The sequence below is a fragment of the Nymphalis io genome, chromosome 2, assembly GCF_905147045.1.
Source record: "Nymphalis io chromosome 2, ilAglIoxx1.1, whole genome shotgun sequence".
In the NCBI taxonomy this organism is placed as follows: domain Eukaryota; kingdom Metazoa; phylum Arthropoda; class Insecta; order Lepidoptera; family Nymphalidae; genus Nymphalis; species Nymphalis io.
In genome coordinates, this window is record NC_065889.1 from 965121 (window position 1) to 986438 (window position 21318).

At 32.0% G+C, this 21318-nt stretch overlaps 1 protein-coding gene across 2 annotated transcripts in view; it reads left to right on the top strand.

The window, feature by feature from the left end:
- The first annotated feature begins 251 nt into the window (after positions 1 to 251).
- LOC126778195 (innexin shaking-B-like) overlaps positions 252 to 21318 on the top strand; it is a 64529-nt gene continuing 43462 nt past the window's right edge. The window contains exon 1 of one of the 2 annotated variants that reach the window (XM_050501661.1): positions 252 to 409. The gene's annotated coding sequence lies outside the window, so the exon portion shown is untranslated. Of the gene's footprint in view, positions 410 to 595; positions 644 to 21318 lie in introns of those variants that run through there. The other variant, XM_050501672.1, reaches the window with a different exon arrangement.

Here is a 21318-nt window from a genome sequence, read left to right on the forward strand (position 1 = left end):
CTTTATCAACTCGCAACGAATGATAGCCGGTAATTTTAATATATTCGGAAAATGGTATATAAACAACACAGCATGTTTCTCCAGTCGACCCAATAACTTCAAATATTATGATGTTAATGTAGGCAGTGGTCGTGCGTTGCACGCGCGTGCCGCACTCAACTTAAGTTTATAAATAGATTGCACATCGGCTCTGTATGTAGTTAACGTAAGGAGCTTTTTCAGTGTGGCCGGCGGCCAGTCGACGAGAACGTTTCGCCGCGCCGCTCGCGCCCTCCGCGCGATTCCCGCCAACAGACTTGTCAGATCGCGAAACAATTATTTTTTAAATTCGACTTTTTTTTTAAACGCGAACGTGTCGAAGGAACCGTTGCCGGAGTCCGCGGAGTCCCCACGTGACACCTTTCATCCAGTGAGTGCAGATGTCGATTCCTGAACGTGTTAAACGTTTCGGCTAATCACCGCGTAACCGTGTTTCAAAAATAAAACGTTGCCGATTCGAAACCGGAGCACCTCGAAGGTTAATGACAAAATAAAAAACGTGCATTAAATAATGTGTCTGAGCGACCGTCACTGGATATCTCGTCGTCATTTTATTGTAACGTGAATCTATTGTCACAAGCAGAACTTGTCCTGTAGCGTAAAGGTTTGTTGTGAAGTTTTTTTTTAACCATTGTGACACATCCATGTTAACTATTATATTTTAATAGGTAAACGTAATACTAAGTCAAACATTGACTGAGATTACGTTTATTTGTAACAGCGGTTACTCTTAATCGAGGCTATAGCCAAGTTTACTCGAGTCTATAATTTACACTTAACAAATAGAAACAGATTATAATTTCCTATTCATCATACATAATTACTCGTAAGAGTTCTTTTGGAAACTTTTAACATAAGAAATTTCGGCAAGGCAGGTCAGTAATTTACATGGTGTTGCGAAACATGCCCCGATAATGCTCATAGCTCATCGCACGAGGCATTTGGACAATGTTGACCCATATAAGCCGAGTAAAACCGTCGGCAGCAAATTACAATGTACCACAACATTAAACACCCACTAATCATTTTTTTTTCTGACTACCGGATGTAATTTTTGTCTTTACTTCGTCTTAATATTGCAATTGAATTATTCATTTCAGTTTGTTTCTTAAATTATTTTAGAAAAGTGTTTTATGAATTATTTCAGTTTTTTTTACTGCATTGCGTTAATGTATTCGATCTTATATATTATTATAATAACAAAGTCAAGCGCGACTGCTTCTATTTAAAATTAAAAATATAATTTTATTACTACGACATTTAGGTCACAAATTACTCAACACTATGTAATTTTACTATTTAAATATCAAACGTCTTTAGCTAACATTAAATCTTTATGTAACATTTTATATTTGAAAAATAAGTCACAGGAGCTATTTTATTTATAAAAATCTCATTCGTTTTAATAATTCACGGAAATATTTATATAAATTAACCACTAATGCAATTCCATGTTTAAAACATTACATTAAAACGTCATTAAAACCTCTTTGATGTTATTGGTTTCAATGATGTGCGTTTGGCAGTATCGGGTGTTACAAATGGGTGTACCTTATCTGTAGTTCACTGTTTTCGCGCGCTTTTCGCAGTTGTAATGGCGCGTCGATTGATGTCTCTTCGACGGGTACGTTGATAGATACGAAACAACTGAAAAAGGTTTTAATATATTCTTTATCTTTGACTCATATTCATAACCATATTTTTGTAAGAATAGTTATTTGTGGTTATTATCATATCTATCTATATTGTAATTCGAAATAAGTTAACGTGGAAGCAGTTAAAGAAAATTTCACATTACTTTGTAGTATGTGTAGTATTTTATATTTCTATAATTACAAAAATTGTTTGTTTTTTATTCCGTAATTAATTAATATTTTGCCGTCGTATTTAGGTTATACGTCAAAAATAAAATATAAATATATATTACTTACAAACATTAAACATTAAAATGTACATATAAAAGTTATCCACGTTTTCAAAAATATTAAGACTCAAATTTAAAGAAAATTAAGTTATTTTTTAAATTGCCATCAACAAATAAAACTATCGTATTAATACAGAAAACTGACCATCAACGTCTCTGCAGTCATTAATAACGCCTTCGGGAAAAGTCCCGAGCGACCACTTCCGACATTTTCCTTTATAAATTCCATATATATACATGTATATATAGCGAATTCGGTTCCTGTATAATTTTCCTCTCCACAATTGAATGAAACGTCATACGTCAGAGAAATCAGCGAGCTTGTTTTTTTCGCCTCGACCACATTATTTAATAAAAAGCATACCAAAAATGGTACTGCAGCCTCTAAATTATGCATGCTCTGTGACGGTAGCAGTTACTTGGCTGAATTCAATCGGAATTAAATTATTGGCAATAATTCAAATGCAGGAGTGCTAAGTAATCTCCGAGTGGCCGTCCGAAGCGGGCCGTTGCTTCCACTTAATTGATCCGATGTTTTAAAATAAATCGTCTAAATTATATATATATATATATATCCCGCTGTGCAACGTTTGTTTTCCTAAAGATTATCTCGATATATGATTCGTAAATACCATTAATATAACCACGAATTATGTTATAAGGGCTACGAGTTGAATGGATTTTATTACCGTTTCTTTTTGTCCGCAATGGTGCTTCGGACGATGTTTATTATCCAGTTTTTTGGCCATTTGAAACAAAAATAGAGAATGAAGTCGCGGAATTGCTTTGACCGTTCCGAACTGTAAAAAGAGGTTACTCGTTCGATCTATATGAGTTCTATATGACTTTTTTCAGATGTTATCTAGTTTCTACTTTAAATATATATGAGTCTTAGTATATAACATATACGTATGTAAATTAATTGTATTTGACTTTTTTAATATTGATATTAAACGATTAGCATTTTTCTGTTACTAGTTTTTTTTTTAATTATATATAAATAGAAATATTTTTATAGTATTTGAATGTTTGAAATTGCAATTTAATTGACGGAAACTGTAGCTAACTATAAAAATATTTGTAGATACTATTGACTTCCCTGTCCGTTATTTGAGTTCAGAATTTTCGATTCGTTTATACTTCATATAATCTTGAAAAATTGCCCATTCAATATATGATATTTATATTATCCAATATATATATTTGTTCATCATAAACACATGTATATTAAGTCAAAAAAAAACAAACATCACATTATATAAGAGTATAAGTTTCCGGAATATAATACAATAATCTAATTTAGGACATGCCCCGTCATAAAACAACCCACAGCGATGCCCACATTCCTACATCGTAGGGTTACAAAAACACGTATAACATTACAGATGCTATTGAAAAGACATAAATTAAGATGTGGGACCGTAAACGTCCGGGTTTTATACGCCAGGTGACGCACGCGCAGGTAGCCATCTTTTCAGATATTTTAATCTCCGCGAGCTTACGTTACACGTCATCGTTTCGTGTTGAAAGGTCAAAAGTTTATCTTTTTGTGTGTATGTTTTTGAATAATTTAGTTTAGATAACCGACTTCGTACGGGTAAAATTTATACAATTTTCTCGTTCTTTTAAAACCCCCTAAAGTTGAATTTAAAAAAACTTTCGTTGTAAAATAAACATGTTCCGAATTTCAGCTTTCAAGACTTATTTGCCTTTGTCTATGACGTTGTTTAACAATGAATTGTATGCTTTGCGACACACCATTCGCCTTACAAATTTAATATTGCTATATATAAAAATACTATTTTAATTAGGTACAGGTAAAAAAAAAAAACTTTTGTTTGATGGCCATTTAAAAAAAGTAACAATATTATTTTAGTATGCTAAATAGAACTCTCTGCGGTAAAAAAGCAAGAAAAAAAATCAATTCAATCGTTCGGGTGTTTTAAAATTCAGTTGACCAGTATGGCGCATACTAACCAAAGTAACGCTTAAAAAACGTTCTTAAAATTTTTATATGTCATTTTAATATAAGCTCGATTTTTTAAAATTTTTAAATATAGTTACGAAACGAATATTTGAATTGGAAAAAAATACGTAAACTTACCTCATTCGAAATTTAAGTTTAAAAAGACTTGACAAGTTAAAATAAGTGACACTAGAAATCCTTTTAGGCTTTACGTAGACCAAGTTAGTGCATCTAAAATACCGCAACGAAGATGCATATTTTATATTGAACAAGGTTGCCAACATTTTCTCTAAGAAAATTTATTGCTTCGAATAATTCACTAGCATTTAAAAATCAAATAGTTTGACTGAAATATTAAATACTGATTATTTTGTAGTATTCTTTTTAAATTAGAAATAACTGCAAATATATGTTGAACAATAAAAATAATAAATTATTACTGTTATAAATCATGACGTAATGGAATTGTGGCAATGCTGAATACAAAATTTATCTGAATTACATTTTTCATTGAAAACCAAATTTAGACATGACTGCCAACATTTACTATGAGAAAACATACGTGTGTAGAAGCTAGATATTGAAAGAATGATTCCTTCGTTTTATACGTAAAATTAAAAAAAAAACATCTGCTGTAATGTATCATTATAATATACGTTGTGATAACCCACACATACAACTGAGTAATTTGATTTTTTATTTTATTCCTTCAAATAAAATTAATTTCAGCCAATAATAATAATAAGTTATTGTAACAAATATATATTTAATTTAATTGTACATATATAGACCAAAAATTTAATTACTAATTTCTTAACGGCCTTACATTTCGAAACAACGAAAGTTTTCAATTAATTCAATTCATAACTATTATAGATAAACGAAAACTACAAAACTAGGTCAAATTATCTTTCACCTTACTTATATAAAAAACATATTTATCTTAATATATATATATATATAAATTATCGTTTACAAGTACAAGTTTAAACGATAATTCATATATATATATATATATAAATTATCGTTTACAAGATATTTGAATAAACGTACAAGAAAAAAGGAGTAGATTTCGCGGGTAAATGTATTAACACCGCACAGACGTTCCTTCGCTCGACTCATTGATCTCATAATTTAAAAATATATCATAATATTAATTTTAACCATGCGAAGTCGGGCTAAGTCAAGGCCGATAGCTAGTATAAAAATATATTCGAACTTTAAAAAGTATACATTTGTAGTTCGATTTTTAAAATGAGATATTTTAATATTTGAAGTCTATGATTTGGCCTCTATTGCGTTTTTAATTGGTTTAAATTTTTATTTTTTATCAAGACTGTAGATATAAGCAAAACAATCATTATATGTTACATAATAAAGTATAAATAATTCCTCAGTAGATTTAAAAAGCGTATATTAATTATTATTATAACATTATACAAATAATTATTATAAAATGCCTAGTCTAAGTCAAATGTGTCTTTCTATTCAACTTTCAGTCAAAATTTTCTAAACGAATTTTTGGAATATTATTACATTTAATTTTCAACATTTATATACAAATAAGAATGATAAAAAAACATTTTATAAGTGAATCCAGGGCAAGTAAATAGTGCTACGATATATTCCGTTCAGTATTTTTTATACATAACTCTGTTACACAGTGAAATTAATTGCGAATTAAATATATTTACCCGGAATACTTTCAAGAATCTACAACTAACGTTCGGTATAAATATTTGAATGTTAATATAAATATTTAGTTAATGCGGTACACTGTTAAAATACTGCAATTATCTTGTGTTTGAAATTGAAGAAAATATATAAACGGATGTTATTATATATAAAAAAAAACATATCTGCTTGTAGCGATGAAATCGATTTGTAAAACGTGTCGGCGTTGCATTCAAATTCTAACATTAGAGCATTTTACAACAAATATTTAGGCATCGATTAGGCTTGTTTATCGGTTAAATAACTACTTCGTTGGTCTTTTGCCAGATTATGAGGCTGCATATCGGAGTACTGGGATCAATCCCCAGGCCGAGTCATTAAAAAAATGGGTTTGTCTGACTAGAAATTACAAGTAGCATGTTTTTTTTTTGTTAATATTACGGATATTTTCATTTTAATTTGTTGTTTTTAATCTTTTTACGAGTATATATACAATTGTTTATTGATTTTCCGTAATTTCCTGAAAACCTGGTCTGTGTTTCGACGTAGATGTACTAAACTTACTTTGGAACACAATATTATACGTGTAATTTAAATCGTCATTATTTGTTTAGTTTTGTACAATAAAAAAGTATCTTTCATAAAAGCACGTAAGGTCGTTAGTCCTGCGTTTGAACTTGTTCCGGTCTACAGTTACGTCGTGTGTGCGATACGACTTCACTTCTTGGTTGAGTTACGTGCGAAGTACAAGCCATTACAAGTATTAAAGAAAAAAGAAAATAACTATTAAAGAAAAATGCAGCATCAGTAAGCAAGCAAAACTAAATTGGTGACATGAAGAACTAAGCTTCGTTCACAATATTGATGAAAGTAGAAACATTATCATGAATATTCGAATCGTTGAACCGGGGTTGATGGGTCAAATATTTTATGTAAATTCAGCCCTTATGGTCGTCTCCGGGTCATTTGCATATGGCCAATGAAGCAGAAATTTTTTAGCTTACCGATAAGCGTAAAATTAAGTGGTGATTTTCTTTTTCGTGGCCTTATAACGCTTCTCAACTTCTGGCGATCGATAATGGTATTGAAACTTGAATACGTATAATGAACGTGCTTTATATATTTTTATCGTCAGATAACCTGGCCGTTTAGTTAAACATTGTTTTCTCTCTTTTTGACGTTATTCATTTGACATTCGAAAGAAGAAGACACAGTATTGTTTAATTCATCCGCTAAAAAAGTGTCTTGTGGGATACGATTTAAGGGTTTTAAAAAAAAATCATCAGACGTAGATGAAAAAATAAGCAACATTAAAGCAATATGTTTTGTTTTAAAATAATGGTATTATATAACCATTTACGGAAAGTAGCCAATATAGTATAAATTAGCACTATGTCATAAACTACAACCAAGGCGGGTGAGGCCGCGAGCCTGAGCTATATTATAAATCTTTAATACTTATCTGATACTATAAATCTTGACTAAACGACTAAAACAAAACGACTTTATACCTTGGGAATGAATCACCTCCGGATTTTTTTGAAATATAATTAAAAGTAAGCTATACTAAATAAAAGGATTGATAAATATAAATTTTGTATAGAGTTTTCTCTCTGATTTTCCTAGTGTCCGAAGTTTCACAAGTTTCGTTTTTAAGCAAGTTATTTAAAAATATTATTTAATATTTTGACGTGAGTTAAATTGTACTTTTATAATATTTGAACAAATATCCTCTTATTACAAAACGACGAAAAAATATAATAATTGTAATTGGTTTTGCAATTAATATAAAAGAAATACCATTATTTATTTATGGGTGAATAGCTAGGCAAACTGCGATATGGATCACCTGATAGGATATGGTCACTACCGCTCATAAACATTGGCGCTGTAAGAAATATTAACCATCTTATATCATCAATGCGCAACCAAATCACTCATTCTTGAAACCGGACACAAAACAATATTTAACAGTATTGCTTTTTGGCGGGGCTACCGAAAGGGGCTAGCACATAGACTTACCACTCTTTTATATATTTTATATGCTTTACTTAATATTAAATAAACTAACATAAGATTTCCAAAGTCATAAGCGGCTTAATATTGATACTTATTTTGTTCGAAATATTATTTACTGAATTTATTACTTAAGTGCAAAAAGGTGGTTACAGGAGTATTTCTAGTTTGTGTTTGCTTTTAAATGATTTTGCATTACTCTGTACAAGTTTTAATTTTATGTTATATGTTCTTTTAGTATTTATGTAAAAATCCCTAGCAAACCAAAAAAAAAAAACAAAATTTAATTAATATACATGCATTTTGATTAAAAAAAAACGTCAATTAAAACATAGCTTTATGGCTGAACCGTCGGTTAAAGTGAATAATATATAGAAAATCTTGCATAGTGCGTATTTAGTAAAGGCCATGATTTTAACGATACCCATATACCTTTCATTATCCATAGATGTCACTCCCATAAAATCACTAGCGAGTTTTACGGTTATCCAAGCTTTCCTTATGATACTCCGAATGATCAGTTTTATTATTTCGTAAATACATATCGTGTTAAATGTATATTATAATCTTCGTTAAATAATTATTATTTAAATGATATGATATACAGAATAATTAGTTATTTCGAAATTATTTATATATTACGTATAAATCTAGCTACCCGTTCCGGCTTCGTAAGGGTAGAATAAGGGCCAATATAAAACCCTTATATCGTAACACATACAGCTCTATTGGTTTACGAGGCACACGTCACTATAGCTCCCAGTCTGCATGATATTTCCCAACATCTTATTTGTCGTCATATTTTAGTCAAATTTCATAAAACCTCAATGAATTATAAGCCTAAACGTTCTTTATAATTCATTCTGTCTAGTGATATTATTTTTTATAGTATAGGAAGGCGGACAAGCATATGGGCCACCTGATTGTAAGTGGTCACGAACGCCCATAGACATTGGCATTGTAAGAAATTTTAACCATCGCTTACATCATCAATGCGTCACTAACCTTTGGAACTAAGATGTTATGTCCCTTGTGCCTGTAATTACACTGGCTCACTCACACTTCAATTTGGAACACAACAATACCAAGTACTGCTATTTTGCGGTAGAATATCTGATGAGTGGGTGGTACTTACCCAGACGAGCCGTAAAAACCGTGAAAACCGTATGAAAATCCGTTTGGTAGTTTTTGAGTTTATCGCGTTCAGACAGACAGACAGAGCTGGGACTTTGTTGTATAATATGTAGTAATACGTGTGATATGACGTGTTTTTATTGTCATTTACATAAAAGACATCTGATTTTGTGAAATTTTACACTTTTTTCCATCTTAGGAGTTGATATTTTTAACATGATATCAATATCTCCGTATTATAATCAAATAAAAGAAAAAATATCAAAATCGATTCCAAATCAAGCTATCGAAGGACATACAGACGAAATAAAATAAGGATTTATTAACCTCCTTTTTGAAGTCGGCTAATAACAGTCAAAATACAAGTAAGATGTTGAATTATCTCCGACGCAGATAAAGAATTTGTATATAACATTTTAGAGGCTGTACAAAGGTACTCCCGTGGCGCGTTTTGATCCATCCGAAGCGCTCTCGGGCTTAATTGCGGAGTCAATTGCTTTGTGATTCGCCTCCTTTTATAGTTGAGTTACTTCTGACTAAATTTATCGATTAAATTGTCTGAGGAGTGAATACTTTTTCGGCGGATCGCTGCGGCTTGTAAGTCACTACACTAGCTTAGAAATCAATCTACTGGTGGTAGGGCTTTGTGCAAGCTCGTCTGGGTAGGTACCACCCACTCATCAGATATTCTACCGCAAAACAGCAATACTTGATATTGTTGTGTTCCGGTTTGAAGGGTGAGTGAGCCAGTGTTATTACAGGCACAAGGGACATAAAATCTTAGTTCCCAAGGTTGGTGGCGCATTGGCTATAAGCGATGGTTGACATTTCTTACAATGCCAATGTCTAAGGGCGTTTGGTGACCACTTACCATCAGGTGGCCCATATGCTCGTCCACCTTCCTATTCTATAAAAAAAAAAAAATCTATACTGCAACAGGAAACTTACCTTGTCATTCAAAACGAAACAAGAATATACGAGCTGCTATTTAGTATTGTACTGTGGCTATGACGTGATAACTAATAAGTGGGTGGTACATACCTAGGCTAGCTCGCATAATATTCTACCATTTATAAAAAATAAATAATAAAAGTAAAATATGATAATGACTGCATATTATAAAACAGTCTCCGCCGTGTCTGTCTCTTTGAACGCGATAAACTCAAAAACTATACTATACTACCGAACGGAATTTCATACTGTTTTTACTAATAGTGGGAGTGATTCATTGGAAATGTTTAAGTGTATAGTTCATTATTTTTTATGTAAATTGGTTGAAATATGACGTTTGATGAAGGTATCGGAAAAAGTCATGTCAACAGAAAGCTTTGCAGGCGTGCGCCGCGTTCACCAATAGAGTTGTATGTATAAAAATACGATATAAACGCTTTATGTACAAACTTATTTTACCCGTGTAAAGCTAGGACGGGTAGCTGAATTACAATACAATGATCAAATTGCTTATTACTATTTACTTTATTTCGTCTTAAATACATTTACATAATAAAACTTATAATAAGCACCAATTTTGTACGAACGTGTAGCTCAAAATTTTCATAGCGTACAGTGCCATCTAGCGTACAAATATATAACATCCAATAAAACTATAATTAGAAACACAGTAGCAAGTTTAAAGAAATAAAGTTAAACATCCAATTAGAACGAATATACTAAAAATAAGCTTCCAAGTCCTAATTGGATTCACGCATAGAGTTTTGTCTGCGAGTCACGTTCCTAGAACGGTGGGCGCATGTAGGCTGTGATCACGTTGCATTTTGTCTCTTATGTCTTACACAATAAGGGTTGTGTCTAATAAGGTACTATAGCACCTCAAGGGTCCTTGTTTTATCGGGTGAGCAGCGGTATCACAGTTTGAGTGCCACTGGATTTCCCTGAATGTCAAGATGTATACACTTGCAGTTTTAGAACCGTTTTGTGGGACGTTGGACGCCTAACGATTTTGCATCTAAAGGAAACTTTGACATTTGATTGTGACATCACTTATATACAAAGTATCAATGAAATAATGTAAAATACAATTAATTAAATAGCATTAAAATATTTGTTCAAGCTAATCTGGGTAGATACCACACACACAGATAGTCTACCGCAAAACAACAGTACTTAATATTGTTGTGTTCCGTAACTACAGGCACATATGGTCTTAGACCCCAAGGTTGGTGGAGCATTGGCGATGCTTAATATTTCTTACAATGCCAATGTTAATTAGCGGTGGTGACTACTTACCATCAGATGGTCCAGTTACCCATTTACCTTTTTTTATAGAATAGGTAGGCGGGCGAGCATATGGTGAGTTGTCACTAACGCCCTTAGACATTGGCATTGTAAGAAATGTTAATCATGGTTTACATCACCTATGCGCCACCAACCTTGGGAACTAAGATGTTATGTCCCTTGTGCCTGTACACTGGCTCACTCACCCTTCAAACCGGAACACAACAATACCACGTACTGCTGTTTTGCGGTAGAATATCTGATGAGTGGGTGGTACCTACCCAGACGAGCTTGCACAAAGCCCTACAACCTGTTCCTATAAGAAAACCCCTATATCTAATTAAGTTTTGTAGAGAACGTATTAATCCTTTTTAAGATATTAATTTCTGTATCGATTATGCAGTTTTTACTTCATCCATCAGTATGTATGTGTGTTACATCTTGTTACTGAATATTAAGCGAGTACCACTCGAAAGATTGAGCGAAGATCTTGCACCTACTTATATAGCTTATACCAATATAAGTTTCCGCCCGCGGTTACGCCCACGTAGGTAAATTGAATGAGGTGTTAGGTACACCGAGGCCTTTTTTATACCTCAGTTATACTATATTATTATTGTTTATTTATTTATGAAAAAATAATTTTGAATTTAAACATACAGTGCGTTGTTTAAATGAATTGTTTTTGTAACATATATGCAGAGAGTTATAGTACACATATTTCGAAACGATACATTAAAAAACTAACTAAAACGAAAACGTTCATGTTTTAAACTTAACGAAATTTTAAATATGTATCGTAAACTTTAATTGTTTAAAATATGTTTTCATGATAAAAAATTTGGAGATTATTAATTACTAGTTTCCACTCGCGGCTTTTGCCGCTTGATAGGGAAGGGGGTATAGGTGCTACGTGCTCCGAATCCGGAAGCTCAAGATTTGCGTCCTTAAAAGCTATCCACTGCACCAACGATGCAGTTTAATTTATACGAATGACACGAAAAGGTGATCGACTTGCGATTGTTCTTCGACATTGACTGTTCTATAATATGAAACTCGTATACACGATGATCAATCAAAAATAAAGTTATCCTGAATTTCGAAACAACAAAAGAACACCTGAACTGGGTCATCGCAAACGTACCGCCAGTACTTCGTGTCCTATCGCTAAAAAGCCGTCAATCGTCTTTTGTTCGGTAAAGGGAATTCGACGGAAATAAGATGCGCCTAGCTGGTAATAGGGAGTGAAAAAAAATAGACTCTCGAACGTCGAAGTCTTATACCCTTCTAATAGAACATCCTACATGTCATTTTTAAATTTAGGGCGACTGTTCTAGAACGTTTTTTTTTCTTCGAGAATTAACTTTTATGTTTTAGTTTAAATATATAAAGACTTTTAGGTGCCATTTTTTATTTTAATTACAAAACGCAAATACTAATTCGATTGATTAGGATATAAATTGAACATGTTTATATGAAGTCAATAAGCACATTAACGCGGCTTGAGGCTTAATTTTTAATCAAAAAGATCACTATTTTGAATGAGTCCAAAAAGATTTCCTTTTTTAATCATGTAATTCAAAATGACCTAGAATATTTAGTAAAATTAGATCATCTGATGTAATATTACTAAATATTCTAACCTTTACGTTTTTCATCGTCATTAGCAAAGCTAGCCAGCTAACAATTTACTTTAATCCATCGTACTTAGCGTATGAATGTTATCCAACAAAACGCAGGACTTAAAATTTTGTTAAAAATGCTCGGTAAAATGCAGAAAAAGGACAAATAAAATCCTCTATAACGCTACAATGCAGCATTCATTCATAGTTGAACAAAGAGAAATTTAACTTCCGTTGAATATTTTTTTTGCAACTGTGCTTTAGGCTTTTACGAACTCCTCGTGTCGCTGACCGCGACTACGAACTATATAGCTATTGTAAGAATATTGTAATTTTAGTTCAAAGATGGCGTTTGCTGCGAGCGTTCTTGTTAGTGCATTGTTTCTCATATGGAGATCAGATACAGATCAGCCTGCTTAGATTTTACTTGCTATTAGCTGCGCGCTGCGCTTTCACCCGCATTAAGCATGCATATATTAAGTTCATATATAATAATTATGAGCTGGGATAATCTAGTGGTTAAGACACCAGATTCTTAACCGAAAATAATGGGTTCCAAGCCATTGCAAACCAGTCTTGTTAACTATAGTTATCTATCATTTAAAATGGTCTTTAGAAGATAATAATTAAGATTATATATCTTTAGCCATTCAAAGTATATTAACAGATTTTTACTTTTCTATTAAAATTTTTGAACGTAAATCGGAAATTTTAACAGAGGTAACGAGTTGGTTTGTTCATCGAGTTAATAATGTGTTCGTCACTGTTTCTAGAAAAATAATTTATGTAAATGCTATATTAAGAACAGACAGTCGACATTTTTATTTCCTTAAATTTACTTATTTTTTAAAACCTTAGGTTATAAATGGCGTGAATAGCGCACGAATAAATATCGTTATTATATCGGCTGAATTACTCAGTAAAACGCCGTAAGACATTATACTTAAGACGTAACTGAAGTACACCAGGCGAGCAATATCCACATCAGTATAGGACAGTATATCATTTGTTTATGGCAAGAGATGACTTACCATAAAATGGACTATTTTCTTTCTAAAATAAAATAAAAAGTATTTTGTGAACTTCCTACGTAATAGACATTTGAGTTCAGTTCATGTACTCGACTTGAAATAACATACGAACACATAGATTCAATAATACCATCACATATAAATAAACCATTTAATTATTCCCACGCGAAAGGCAATGATCAATTATATCATTGCCTTTCGCGATGTTTTTAATATAACAAAATCAACAGCACAGCGGATACTAGATAGTTTCATCAACCCACTTGTAAACTTAAACCAACATACATATGTAATGTTTATACATGTACAACGACAAATACCATTCCCCGGAAGAATATCTTATGTAATGCGCAATATTTTAGCACTGACTGATAAAACAAACTTCACTAACTAATCGTTAAGCAGCCTACACGCGAGACGTTTTACACGTTATTTAACATTTAATTAAATTCCAAACAAAACCGCTGCTTCTTAATGTTAAATAATATTCGTTTATAATCTTAATTTTTTTTTAAATATTTTTCGTTTTGTTATACGCTGCATGGTTTAGATAAATCACACGGTAGAAGTATATTTACGTATCAATGTATATCAGACTTCAGACAGATTATATGGAGACGATCGCCAAAGATAATGAGTAATTCTTATTTGTATGACATTGGTTTGTTGACATGTGTGCTACCGTAGTATATATGTAAATAGTTATTAATGTGTTAAATTTAATTGTTATGTATCCTGCTCCAGGCCTTGACAAATTCTTGACACACAATTTAAGATATTAATATCATACAGACGCTTAGATAACACAATTAAGATATTTATGATATTTTTTATCGACTAGTTTACGGTGCATGAAAAATATGATTTACATTTATAACTTACAGCAATTGATATATCTTTAAAGATCGTCTGAAACGCATCAAACGTTAAGTGTTTTTCTAACGCACCATCTGTGGCTTGCCTTACACAATCGTAAAGACTAAACCTTGAATTTTCCTAAAGCCTTGATAGTAACAGAAACCTGTTACGATCATTACGATTATTTACAATCGTAAATCGTATAACAAATGTTAAGTTTATTTTTTCATCCACTAACATTGATCAAGTTTGAATCGAACAGTGTAAGTATATTTGCTATTTCTCGATGAAAACACATCCCCAGACGAGCTATTTAAAGTATACGAAGATTATTTCAAGCTAATATTATTATTGTATTTATAGCTTATTGAACATCGCTCGGCTTACCATTTAAAGACAGATCGGGCGATACGATTGTTATACGTTAAATTGTTTTTAATAATAAAATAAAAATATATGCATATACATGCTTGTTTGGATTTTAAAAATAGAACGAAATGTTTGTATTTAAAAATAAAGAAGGCGAAAAAATATAGGAGATTAATTTTAAACACAAATTAAGCACATAAAATTACAGATATCTATCGTTTAAATTAAATTAAAGCCAAAGCACCATCTTTGCTCGATATTTTATTCGAGAATAAGTTTAAACGATATTTTGTTTTTTTCTTACCAAACTCTCACCAAAGCGATATGACGAGCCCATTGGCGTGGTTGATAGATACTTGCCTTTCACGCCGAACGTTGTGGTTTCGATTTCCACCCAGGACAGACATTTGTGTGAATGAATATGCCTGTTTGTACTGAGTCTGGGTGTAATTATCTATATAAGTATGTATATACAAAAGAAAAGTAGTATATGTAGTATATCAGTTGTCTGGTTTCCATAGTACAAGCTCTGCCTAATTTGGGATCAGATGGCCGTGTGTGAATAATGTCCCAGGATATTATTAAAGGTTATCTCAGAGAGATCGCTTTAAGCAATAAGAACGCCTTAGCGCACTATTCTATTGTGATCTGTTCTTTGCGTGATGCAATAAAGTATATATAAATAAATGTTCTAAATATAATTACTATAATTAGATTTCTAAACATAGCTTTGACATTTATTCTTCGACTCGTTACTCTAATTATATATATATTTAGAAAGGCGGTGTAAATAGTTAACAGTATATTATGTCATGAGCTTCAATTGTACTTTGGAAAATAAAATTTTTACAATAAATATTTAAAAAAAATGTGTATGCATATTTGAGTGTTTAACGATACCAAAAACCTGCATAAGGTATGCGTAAGTTTCATTTGACTTATACTAAAGCAGCAAGGCGGATTAAGCTTCAATCCCCAAACCTACTCCTTGAAAGGGGATGCCTTTTAAGTGGGACGTTTACAGATTGTTTTTTTTTATACATAAAAATATTTATAAAGTGACGTTTCTGGTTATTTTTTTTTTGTTAACACTAACGCGATAGTTTGCGATTAAAATTCGCAAACGAGTTTCAGAACTCAATCGATCACCGTTAATTACCTCATTAATTATTTATTTTACGTAAAACGCACACATTTTTCCATCGTTAAGAATAGTTTTTCAAATAAATAACAGTAAATATAGTTACCACAGAGTAAATATGTAAGTAACATTGAGAGCCGATTCACATTATATCGGACCGACGTCCGTCCGACTAATCGTTCGCATCGGATCTAATAACCTACCAGCAACGACATATTTATAGATCGCTGTCCCACGATTTGACATTTATTTACGTTTACAACCGTTTTTCAATATTTTCTATGATAACAACGTATACACTGTCTCATAAAATAGTTCGTAACTGTGTAATCGAGAAACAGCGATAACAAGTTTCTTAATGGTTTCTTGGATGAACAGTTTATACGTAAGAATTTCTACAAGCCATTTATGTTTTCACTAACACAAATTGAGAAGCGACAGTCAATATTTTAATTTCTTTAAAACAGTTATCGAGTGTGACAGGGTCTGTCATCGAGAATCGTTTAGGCAGACATAGCGTGAACTGCAGGACCTGACATCTGAACAGCACCAAAACTGTCGGTGCGACAGAATGTAAACCGTCTCTAAGTCCGACATGTCAGAGAAAGAAATACAACTCGGACGAACTTGGCATACGGTTGCGTTAATTTTATTTCTGTTTGAAATAATCTTTGTAATTTTAAAAACATTTACCGAATTATCGTATCGACGGAATGATTTACGCGGAACAAATCTGTTCTTTAGGTCGGTATGTTTACGCGTTACGTTTATTATAATGTAAATTCTGTCGGTAGTTACACGGTGATAAGTAAATATTACAAAGATTGTCTTTACGAAATGCTCTTTTTTAAACAAACCGACGAATCAACACAAACAATTGTCTAAAAGTAGAATTTCTAAAAATTTTGATATTGAGTTAAAACTAATAAACAGTCTTATGAAGTCTTGGAGCTTATTCAACAAGTTGGTCCAATATTGGTCAGGGAATACAAAAAATAGGAGATTTTCCTACATCCAACGCAACAGATAAATTTTAAACACAAATTAAATTCAAGTGTTTCCATCCGCAATCTTTGGTACACAATACACGTGTTATAGGAGCGCCTAGGCTCTAAATAATAATATCTATTAATAATAAATAATAAAAACAAGACGGTAACGTTTACAGCTTAAAAACTTAATATTCATATAGGACACGTAATAACACATTACTAGATCACTATTACATTAAAATTAAGAATCCAATACTTCCAAAGACGGCGTTGAAATAGAACACGATCCATCCCACTACTAAGACTCATCCTAGTTATCATATGCTTAATTTTTGTTTATAATTCATTACGTGCTCGGTGGGAAAGAAAATACGTGATGAAGTCGGATAAAGCTCTGCCACATGTGTCAAGAGACCACTCCAAACATTATCTATAATTGGAAAGTATCTGGTCAGCAGTGGAACATTTATGGAACATTTTTGAATTTCAAACTCTAAAATGATAACAAAATTTGAAAACAAATAAGAAATATTCTTAATAAATTAAATTAACAACAAATTCATATCACATTAACAGTTTTGATTACTAAAATAAACAAAATATTATTTATTCAAGTAGACTAGAGTAGACTCCTGTCTACTCTAGTCATTCTCCTGAATGGGTGGTAATTTCAGAATATTAGATTGAATCTAAAGCTAACCGGTTTTGAATGTGGATTCTACCAAGAAAAACCGACAAGAAACTCTGTAGTTAGTCCTTCCATTTACATAATCATCTAAATTAAATACAATTAAATTATTATTTAAATCTAAGGGATCATTTTATAAAATAATATATTACCAAAACTATATATTCATAACCAAATTGCGTTCCATTTGCTCTTCAGTTCGTCGACTGATTTTCTATTTCCTTCGCTACCTATTGAAATAAGATTTAAAAAAAGTATGTTCAATATACGCAAATTTATAACTTTTCCATAAAATTTCAATAACATTTATTACTAAGCGAACAATAGCACTAATAAATTCAACATTCGCCTCATAATTAAACAAATATAAAATCGCCTGTATTTAATAATTTTCATCGCGAAGTTTCTGTTACGTGATATTATGAAATGTGTACATTGGGCTATCGTTTCATAGATTCACTTTCCGACGACTACTATATGATTCTTATTTATAGCCCACTCGGATTCCAGGCAATAGAGCTTTATAATGTAAACTGTACGGCTATTCATGTACTATTTAGTATTAAACGAGTTATTAAGCGAAGTTCGTGTTATAAAATACACTGAACTATAATTATTAATTAACTGCTCATTTAAGTGATAGTGTTGTTGATGTAGATGGTTTGCATCGTATTGATATCGGTCGTGATGGGAGCGAACCAACTCAGGACAGGAGCCAATAGGCACTTTTGGCATCTCCATGTTACAGAATTTAATTGAATCTAAAGATATCGCCGAATAGGAATGTCGATTTTACCAAGAAGAAACTGCAAAAAAACTCAGTTGATATCGGTGAGAAGAAGGAGAACAATTGGGGATAAAATATAAATGCATTCTGTTCCCTATTACTATACTACTTAATATTATATAGTTTAACATTTTAAATTGTATAACATTTTTTACTGGTGGTAGAGCTTTATGCAAGCTCGTCTGGCTAGGTACCACCCACTCATCAGATATTCTACCGCAAAACAGCAGTACTTGGTATTGTTGTGTTCCGGTTTGAAGGGTAAGTGAGCCAGTGTAATTACAGGCACAAGGAACATAACATCCTGATTCCCAAGGTGGCGCATTGGCAATGTAAGCGATGGTTATCATTTCTTAGAGCCAATGTCTATGGGCGTTGGTGACCACTTACCATCAGGTGGCCCATATGTTCGGCCGCCTTCCTATTCTATAATAAAAAAAAATATTTTGAAATTCGAATGAAGCTTAGAATATATCTAATCGATCTTTATCGTTAAATGCTCTCATTTCTATAATGAAATTCTTCAAATACTTATAATTTTGCCAATTAATAAATTAAGTCACAAGTTAAGAAAATAAATATTAAGAAGGAGTATGACTCGATAAACGATTATATCAGCTATATAATCGTATAAAAAAGCGTGTAGTTAGTATTCCTCGATTTTTATACAGGATAAATAATATTTAATTATCTATTTACTTGATTATCGAAAAAGAGTAAATACTGAGTTTCTTGCCTGTTCTTTTTTTTTTAATTTAATCGTGTAAATCATGTAAAAGTTATATATATATAACTTTTAAATCGTCATTAATTAATTAATTCAATACATATTGATTTTGTAAAAGTATATTTTGATTTGATTTGCTTATACATGATATAATATATAATTTTATTGATATAAGAGTCATTTACATTGGGGACAAATCATAAAGTGTGGTGGCCAGAATGCTAGCAGAATTAATGCAATCCCATTGTTTTGGGACCCAAATTAACCAGCCTATCTCTCCTATCACCAGTGGATACAATAGGACGAGATGTTAAAAGTGTTTAAAGGTCTTTGTACTATCACATAAAGTATTTCAACTGCAAATAGAAAAACGATATAATTTGAAAATAATAATATATACTTTATTATTGATATTTTGTAGACGTAGGACTGTGCAAGCCCCGTCTGGATAGGTAACACCCACTCATCATATTTTCTACCGCCAAACAGCAATAGGCAGTATTGTCGTTCCGCTTGGAAGGGTGAGTAAGCCACTGTAACAGCAGACACAAGGGACATAACATCTTAGGTCCTAAGCTTGGTGGTGTATTGGTAATATGAGGAATGGTAATATATCTTATGGTGCCGATGTCTATAGCACATCTACACGCCTTCCTACCTATATTCTTCATCGTTGGCATTCCTTAGGCATGCGTTTTCTTGGAGTGTTGGTTCTCCGCCAGTAAACTCGTATTAGGACTCTTAAATGCTTGATTGATTAATATCGTCAACAAAATTGAGACCTGTGGGTATCTAAGAGTCTCTTAGGTCACTTACAGGTCTCGAGCTCTCTCAGGTATATTCTACTTCTCCATTCCCACACTACCACAACACTTACCGGCTTAACGTGAAAAATATATATTGCAATCATTAATACAGTGATTAATATCAGTGTCTATTCTTAGTTCTCGGCTCTGAAATAAATTTGAAAATCAAATACATCTTCAGTTTACCTTCTACAAGTTATTTTACAAGTTGATCATTTATTTCAAACTTCGATTCTACGGTCTATGATTTCTATAGAGAACTTGCATAACTTGGATACTCTTTTTAGCTCATTTCTTAAGTTATTTATAATGGAATCTGAAATCAAATTAAAACGAAGTATATTTTATCATATCTGTATATTTTTACGTACATATAATTTTAGCTGAGTTATCTTTTAAATGTTCAATAGACCATGATGGTCTCTAGTAGATATTATAATTAGAATAAATATGTCTACCAGCCGAGATGACCCAGTCGTGGATCTTAAACGATGATCGTGGGTTCAAACCCGGGCTGGCACCACTGAATTTACATGCGCTTAATTTGTGATTATAATTCATCTCGTGCTTGACAGTGAAGGAAAACATCGCGAGGAAACCTGCTTGTGTCTAATTTCACTGAAATTCTGCCACATGTGTATTTCATAAAACTCGCATTAGACCAGCGTGGTGGAATAAGCTTCAAACATTCTCCTCAAAAAGGAGAGGCCCTAGCCCAGCAGTGGGACATTCACAGGCTTTTATTGTACTTTACTGTTACAATAAAAACGTCTTCTCATCTTTTAATGTAGATTATTCATATATATATATATATATATATGAATAATCTACATTAAAATATATATATATATATATATATATATATATATATACTACAAGTAAGTAAGTAGATAGTATTTTTCTGCACTGACTAAAATGCAACATTCGTTTTTCAAACATAAATTCAAAAGCAACATTTGGCTGTTTTTCAAATTATCGGCTCCATTTGTATGTATTACAGATTAAAATGTAATGGATGATTTTCGATATATTACTTCGGCTTATGGACTATTTTTAAACGGACAAAGCCGTGACGAACGGCTAACGTTTCGTAAAATGCATTGTGCCGAAAACAGCTTTCGTTAGCGCTTTTTTGAACAGTTTCGCGGCAACTTTGTTTCATAAAAGTTTCTTTATCAAAAAGTTCGGAGCGAATTTCGTATTTCATACACATTTTCAGGTTTTAAAATGTTTGCTGTGTTTATTAAGAAATTGTTTAAATTCGTCTCAATAATGGGAAACAATTTAAAAAAAAATCTTAAAAAATATA